Raw genomic sequence first — 8,326 nt, 5'->3', positions numbered from 1 at the left:
AATTGCTTTAGTAACTCTAGCCAAATTACATTATGATTTTTTTCCCTATGGGACTGAGCTGTATCAAAAGAAGTATTGCTTTGATAATTCCTTTACTAAGACTTTAGTGCACTGAATCTTGCAAGACCATTTCTGACTTGTCTAAAGAAATCAATTGAGACAATATGATTGTGTAAAAATGTGAAAATACAGTTCAAATTAAGTATAAAATGTACAGAAGGGACACAGAGTTGGAAAGGAGTGTATCTTCCTAGTAACATCAAGCTAGTGCCCATTATTTTAGAAAAAAGGGGCCTTATCGTATTAAACATACTACTATCTTAGGGTATGTCTACACTACCCTCCTAGTTCGAACTAGGAGGGTAGTGTAGACATACCCTTATTTATGCAACAAGTTTGGGAGAAATAAAAAAGAATCAAACTCCAGATAAACAGAAAAATGACTTATATGGGAGACATAGCTGGGAATTAGATAAAAGGGAGTTGTGGGTAAAAACTGGTTGGCTACATGAATTTGTATGAACGTTTTCCTACTTGAACAAAGTAAAAGAGAAGAATTTGCCTCTATTTTTGGTAATATATTTCTCCAGCATTTGCGTGCTAGTGCAAATATAATCTTTTGCATAGGATGAAGGATGATTAAGCCCTTTTTAAAAATAAAAATGCAGTGAAACTTGAGGATTTGGCATTGCCATGACAATACCCTAGATTTCCCATAAAGTACAATGGTAAGAATAGCAGTGACCTTTTGGTTTTATTAACTTGCTGCTATTTTGAAAAATAGTGAATTGCATGTTGAGAACACACATCTTTGAGTCACAGAGTAATACAGGAACTAACAACAAAAACACAGTGCCCTAAGGATTTTTGAAGCGGGGCCTCGGGTGGAAAGGGCAGGTCCAGGAGACTTCCTGTGTTCCCCCTCCCACAGACCCTGATTGGCCTGGGTGTGGGGGAGCACATGAAGTGTTTGCCCTGTTTTAAACAGTTGGTGGTTCCCTCTAGGTGCCATGCACCCCTGGCGGTGAGAGGAGACTGCGCGCTTCCCCCACCCCAGGCCAATCAGGATCTGTGGGCGTGGGAGTATGCAAAGTCTTTTGTCCTCTGTCCCTGCCCTGCCAGGGACACACGGTGCCTAGAGCGAACTGCCAGCTGTTTGTTCAAAATAGCTGGTGATTCCCTCTGGTGCCATGCACCCCTGGTGGGGGGAGGAGACTTTGCGCAACATTCATCCTTTTCAAGCATAGTGTGCCACCAGGGCGTGCTTTTATAGTTACCTGGATACAACATAGCAAAGTTCACAGATTAATCCAGAGGTGAGCAATAATTTTTGAAGGGAGACCACTTCACAAATTTCTGAAGTGGCCTCGGGCTGCCCCAGAAGGGGTGGGGCCTCAGGCAGAAGGGGCAGGCCCAGGAGACTTTCCGTGCTCCCCACTCACAGACCCTGATTGGCCTGGGGGAAGGGAAATACATGAAGTCTTTGTCCTCCACCTCCAGCACCTAAGAGTGCTGAACAGCTGGCAGTTCCCTCTCGGTGCCACCTCTGGCAGGGGTAGAAGACTTTGCACGCTCTCCCATGCCCAGGTCTCAATTGGCCTGGGAGCAGGAGAGTGGCAGGGTGGCTGCAGGCTGGATCAACCGGCTTGTTGGGCCAGATTTGGCCTACGGAGGCTGTCCTGCCCACCCCTAGATTAATCACAAATGTTATCTGAACATAAGAACATTAGAACGGCCGTACTGGGTCAGACCAAAGGTCCATCTAGCCCAGTATCCTGTCTACCGACAGTGGCCAGCACCGGGTGCCCCAGAGAGGGTGGACCGAAGACAATGATCAAGCGATTTGTCTCCTGCCATCCCTCTCCAGCCTCTGACACTATAATCTGAAAACTATAATGTTCAAAACAAAGTGTTTGGATTTGCACCAATATCCATGCAGAAAAAGAACTTAATTAAAATTGGACCCATTTTGCTTTTTCAAGCCAGACAGAAGGGTCTCCCACTCTTGATTTTTCTTACATACTATTAAAAACCTATTCAATACATAATGTTAGAATAACAGAAAGTAATTTCAAGAATTAAAAGAGTTTTGACAGTGAGTTTGACCAAGTTTCTCCCTGAGTTCAGTCCTGTCATATCCCACTTCTGCTAGGCAGGACTTGCTGGGCCAAATATACCTTCATCAAATTGGTGAAACTTAACTAATGTTAGTGGACATGTAGGAATTGATGTCAGTGGTGAACTTTTCCCCTTATAAATTCATTATCATTATAATTCACCTGAAGTACTTAAAATGTTTTAAAAATAAAACTGGTCTTGAACTGGAATTTGGGATCCAAATTTCCAAAGCTTGTGGGTCTTGGCGTCCAAATCCAAGTTGTTGACTTCAATCCAACTATATCAATACATCTAATTTCTTCTCCAGGCCCAAAAGCAACTGTAAGGCCCTAGCCTCCCCCAGACTTCCTCACTGGAGCCCCACCCACTATTATCTTCATGAAGAGGTCACAAAGGCCTCTACTCTCCTTCTGGAGTCCAAGAGAATGCTGGCTAACTATTCCCCTCCTGCTGCCTACTCAGCCTAGCATCCCCTCTAGCCTTCCCTCACCTTCCTTAGTGCCTTTTCCCCTACTGTCACCATTGGCCCTCCCTCTCCTACTTCATATCCCCTCTCCTCTTGTAGCAGGACTTCCTCCCCTTTTGGCTCATTCTTCACTCCCCTCTTGTCTCTTCTTTCTCTCTTGCTTTTCTGCCCATCTCCCACATTCAGGATCATAGCATGAGCGCTCCATAAAATCTCATCCCCAACTTTTCTCAGTAGCTGGGCTATCATTCTTCCACCCATCAACTGTTGAGCAGGAGTGGGAGTCCTGCCTGTTCTGCCTCTAGGACTAGTCAACATAAGAAGGGAAAAGGAAAGGCCCCATCTGAACTCACTGCTGAACCAGGAATCACCCTATTTACTCAGCTCTTCCACTGAATCAGCTGCTGAAACCTCTGGGCCTGTAGCAGGGGAAGGAAGAAAACTAGAAAGAACAAAAGCAAAGGCAGACAGAGTAAGCTGTATTTTTTAATTCACAACTGTAAGAGTTCCCAGCTTCCCACTCTTGATGGGGGGCGGGGTGGGTGGGTGGGTGGGTGTGTGTGTGTGTGTGCGCTATTCCCTGCCTCTCCCTTGCTCCAACTCATCATTTCAAATCTGCTGCTTGTAAATTAAGAGAGAAATTCAAAGTGAAGGGTCATTAGATGGAAAATCAGATTCTTTGCTTTGGAATATTGAAATAGGCTCCACTACCTCACAGCAGATAAGACTTGGAACCCTTAAACAACTCTTTGAGAATCTAATCCCCCAAGTAGGTCATGAAAGCAATGATGAAAAAGGAATGGTGTGAGAGCTAGGAAGACTAAAACAGTTGGGGGTCACAGTGATGTACCTTTTTTGGTCTATTATTTGGATTAATGTTCACAACATTCCTACATTTTTGCATTATAAAAATAATAGACTTGTGCTCTCTGGATGCTTGTTCAGCTGCATTGTCTCATCACGTGGGGAGAGGTTAATGACTAGACAGGAGGAGGTATGGAGTATGTGTTTCACCGATCACCCTCTCTGTGGGTGATCAGGAACAAAGCAGTCCTTTATGTTTATGGGTAGCTGAATCTATTTAGGGAAATTGTTTAACATCTCTGGCTTCTGACAATACAAAGGCTTCTTGCCCACAGAATCTTGACTAATATCACTACTTGAGTGAACAGAAAATAGTGATCAGCAAGGACCTAAAAGTCCATTCAAGTCAATGTACTTCTTTCCATGAGCTTTGAAGGACTTTGGATCAACCTTGATTGATTGGATCAATCTCAATCTCAACCTTGTGGATGGAAATTAAAACCTGACAAATTAATACTAAAAATAAGGCACACATTTAAAAAGTGAGGGTGAGTAACCATTGGCACAAACTACCAAGGGAAGTGATAGATTCTGCATCTGTTTATGTCTTCGGATCAAAACTGGATCCCTTTCTGGATGGTATTATTTAGCAAACACAAGCAATTGTGCTCAATACACAAGTAACTGAATGAAGTTCTAAGCTATACAGAAGATCAGACTAGGGGTGCGTCTACACAGCAGCGTTATTTTGGAATAACAACTGTTATCCTGAAATAACAATGTGAGCATCTATACAGCAATTCTGTTATTTCAAAATAAATTTGAAATAACAGACGGCTTATTCTGACTTCTGTAAATCTCATTCCATGAAGAATAACGCCTATTCCAAAATAGCTATTTCAGAATAGCAGTAGTGTGGATGCTCCACTGCTGCTATTTTGAAATAGCTCCTCCCTAGGTCCATTCAAAATAATTAGTCCCCAGTGCCTCCTGGGGCTCTAAATTGAAGTAGGGCATCCACATTAGAGAAGCCTGCCTCCGACTAATTTTGAAGCTTCCCTGTATAGTAGACGCACTATTTCAAAACAGGCTGTGTTGCAGCATTTCTTCCAGAATAGCTTATTTCAAAATAAGCGTGCAGTGTAGACATACCGTAAATCAGGGGTTCTCAAACTTGTGATACCGCGATCCCCCTCAAAGTTGTTCACGACCCCCCTCTAAGTTGCTCATGAACCCCCGGGGGGTCGGTACTCACAGTTTTAGAAATGCTGCCCTAAATGATCTAATGCTCCCTTCTGGCCTTAAAACCCATGAATCCTCCAGTTTAGCCCTATGCCCATGATGGATTATTGTCTGCCCTGAGCATCCTCATGCTTTGTGTGGTCAAGTTTTAGATGTCTAAGGATACAGGCTTACACTATTCCCCATAGGAATACTATGTTTCATAATCCTTTTCACAATCAGGAAACTTTTCCTCTTTTTAACTTCATTCCACTGGTTGTGCTTTCCCAGCGATACCCCATTTATTACTCTAAATACATTATTTATGTCCTTGGGTTTATAACTTTCAAATATTTGTGGATGATCATGCATCCTTTCATCAGTGCTTAGTAAATGCATATTTAGCCCTTTTAATCTTTTTTTTCACAAATCCATCTCTCCCCCTCCCCAGCCTTTTTGCTGATCTGCAAATTTTGTTCACAACATTTTTGGAAAGTCTTCATAATCTAGTTTAAGTAGGACTTAAATGGCACTTAGTTCTTTTCAGGCTCCTGCATAGGATGGATGTCATCATAGAATACTAGGACTGGAAGGGACCTCAAGAGGTCATCAAGTCCAGTCCCCTGCCATCCTGGCAGGACCAAATACTGTCTAGACCATCCCTGATAAACATTTATCTAACCTATTCTTAAATATCTCCAGAGATAGCGATTCCACGACCTCCCTGGAAAATTTATTCCAGTGTTTGACTACTCTGACAGTTAGGAACTTTTTCCTAATGTCCAACCTAAACCTCCCTTGCTGCAGTTCAAGCCTCATCCTGTACCACCATCTCCAGTCTGAAAATAGGCAAAGGCATGGAAAGGTGAAGTAACTTGTCCAACATCACATAGCAGATTGGTAGTAGAATCTGGGTGTCTTGACTCTTCATTCTATCCCTTGCTGCTGAACTCTACTGCTGTTAGAAGTCTCTATTAGATGGACTTCCACTGTGTATCTGAGATACTGCTTTGTGCGTGTTAAAATGATTTCTTACTCTTGCATTGGCAAAGCTCAATTTCAAGCCCAGTGTGCTCAGAGCTATATAAAGCTTAATGGGAGACATAATCTTGCCTCCCTCTCCTAAGAAGCTTTAAATCTCAGCATCCAATCATATATCTAGTAGAAACTAGTGGGATTTTGCTACTCACTTCACTAGTAGTTGGATGAATGTAGCCCAAGTTAAGTATGTGAGCCCAAGTAAGTTAAGACTGTAGCTCAAGTTAAGTAGATCAAACAATTAGACTCAGATAACTACATCAGAATTGCACTGTTGTTGTATCTTCAGCACATTGTCTCTTATTGGTTTTCCCCCAGGCTATTGAGAGGTTAAGTGGTCCTAGTGTTCTCATTTATAAATAATTCCTACAAATATTTTCACTCCTCCTTCCTTTTCATTATTTGCTTCTCTCTCCAAACACCTTCCAGAATGGAGCTCATGAAGCTGCTATTGTCAAATGCTACTGGCTCACTGCCTTGTCATGGGGCTCCTGATACTGAATCACGAGCAGCTGAGGCCTAAAAGTTGGCCTAAAAGTTTTCCTATTTCTGTGTCTTTAAATTTCCTGTTCAGGGCTACCTAAGATTGCCAGTGCTCCCAACCGGACAGACTGGATGCTATTTACAACAATGGCATCTGGTCAATGAGAATTGGTGACCATGGGGCCTCAGCAAAATCACATCTACAGGCTGATCCAAAGACCAACTGACGTAGAATCATAGAATCAGAATCATGGGGTTAGAGGAGACCTCAGGAAGTCATCAAGTCGAACCCCATGCCCAAAGCAGGACCAATACCAACTAAATCATCCCAGCTAGGGCTTTGTCAAGCTGGGACTTAAAAACCTCTAGGGATGGAGTTTCCACCACCTTCCTAAGTAACCCATTCCCCATTCCAGTGCTTCACCACCCCTCCTGGTGAAGTTGTTTTTCCTATCATCCAATTTAGACCTTCCTCACTGCAACTTGAAACTATTGCTCCTCATTCTGCCATCTGCCACTGCTGAGAACAGCTTCTCTCCATCCTCTTTGGAACCCTGCTATCAAATCCCCACTCACTCGTCTCTTCTGTAGACTAAATAAGCCCAAATCCCTCATCTTCTTCTCATAAGTCATGGGCTAATCATTTTCATTGCCCTCCACTGGACCCTCTCCGATGCATCCACATCTTTTCTGTACTGGAGGCCCAGAACTGGACATGCATTAATGACCCAGATCAAATGACCAAATTCATTTGCACTTGTGATCTGTGACAAAACTGAAGTCAGGAATCCTGATTAGAAAATTAAGCCCAATGTGCTTTCCAAACTGTATTTGCTGTTATGAATATTTGTTTGTTACATTTACTGACTGCTAGGAATCTTGGGAACTTGAATTTGTAACTGGACTATCAGAGCTTTTTTTAGACATGGTTAAAAAATGTTTTGTACAGCCCTGTAATGAAACCTGTAGTGAAAGGGGGACATTAGAAAGCACTGATTAATTTCCTTACATCTTAAAGTTATTATCATGAAGTCTGCTTGTAGCCTTGCTACAGCTGTCAACATTTGCATTATAATCATATTTTGTAGACATTAAGTGTATAATTCCATCAGGCTGAACCACTTGTTAAACAAGTTTGCAGCATGCATGAATATCTTTACCCCATCACCATCTGAATTTCATTTAAGCTGCTTTAAGCTCCTTTTAGCTGCCAATGAATGCATTTTACCTGCCATCTTTAGAGTCAAGCACACTACAGTTTGTGCTGATTACACACAGTTAGATGGAGAAGAAATAGCTCAAGTGAAGCTACTCAGTTAAAAAATGGATACAGGATACTGATGAGGTGAAGAGTCTTCGCGGCATTTGCTATTTTCAATTTTTTAAAATAGTGCTATAATTGAACAGCAACTACCGGGAGGCCACCAGTGTAGTGTAGTGTCCAATCCCAATTCCATTAAAATCAGTGGCAAAATTCCACTGTCACAGGTAATGCCAGAATTTGGTTCTATTGACCCTATCTTGCACTACTGATATCAATGGGAGTGTTGCTACTGACTTCAGTTGGTACAGGATTGGGGCAACAGGACTAGCTGGAGGATTTGAATGGCTGAGGCAAAGTTGAGCAAACTTAACAAACATATTCTTATAGACTGAGCCAATATTTTAATAAAATGTTGCAAATTTTGAAGTGCAAGTTACTATGGATACTGTTCTATTTACAGCACGCCTCTGTGCAACAACCAATAGGAAAGCAGGGCTTCATTCTGAATATTCTACTATATCTATATGGAGTCACATTTTAGAATACTGTGGATCACTTTCCTGACCATCTTTTCCAAGTTACACCGGCAAGTTTCTAGGCATGCAATTAAGGAACATTTCTTGCCATTTTGAGTAAGTCTACTACTAGGTATGTAGTATAATGAAGTTTTTATGTTTAATTATAGCTTTATAATATTTATTTTATACTAGTTAAGAAACTGTGAATGAAAAACTTGCTTGGAACATTCTCTTGGGGACACATGAACCCATTTGCCATATTGCCTGAAAATTAACCTAACTGAAATTTAGATAGCAAATTCAGTATCTAGAAGTAAGTGCAGTTAGAACAATTCATTGCTGGCAACATCTCCTTCAAATATGCTTGAACCTAGTAGATCAGATTAATCCCGAGAGCAGCTTAATTAAGCAGAG

General features: G+C 41.9%; 1 protein-coding gene across 1 annotated transcript in view; it reads left to right on the top strand.

Annotated features, from left to right (window-relative positions):
• The first annotated feature begins 2,609 nt into the window (after positions 1–2,609).
• USP7 (ubiquitin specific peptidase 7) overlaps positions 2,610–8,326 on the top strand; it is a 221,725-nt gene continuing 216,008 nt past the window's right edge. Inside the window, exons 1-2 of the mRNA XM_075899282.1 lie at positions 2,610–3,056; positions 7,855–8,042. The gene's annotated coding sequence lies outside the window, so the exon portion shown is untranslated. The remainder of the gene's footprint in view (positions 3,057–7,854; positions 8,043–8,326) is intronic.

Source organism: Pelodiscus sinensis, chromosome 16 (genome assembly GCF_049634645.1).
Source record: "Pelodiscus sinensis isolate JC-2024 chromosome 16, ASM4963464v1, whole genome shotgun sequence".
Taxonomy (NCBI): Eukaryota; Metazoa; Chordata; order Testudines; family Trionychidae; genus Pelodiscus; species Pelodiscus sinensis.
This window is presented reverse-complemented; position numbering and strand designations above follow the sequence as displayed.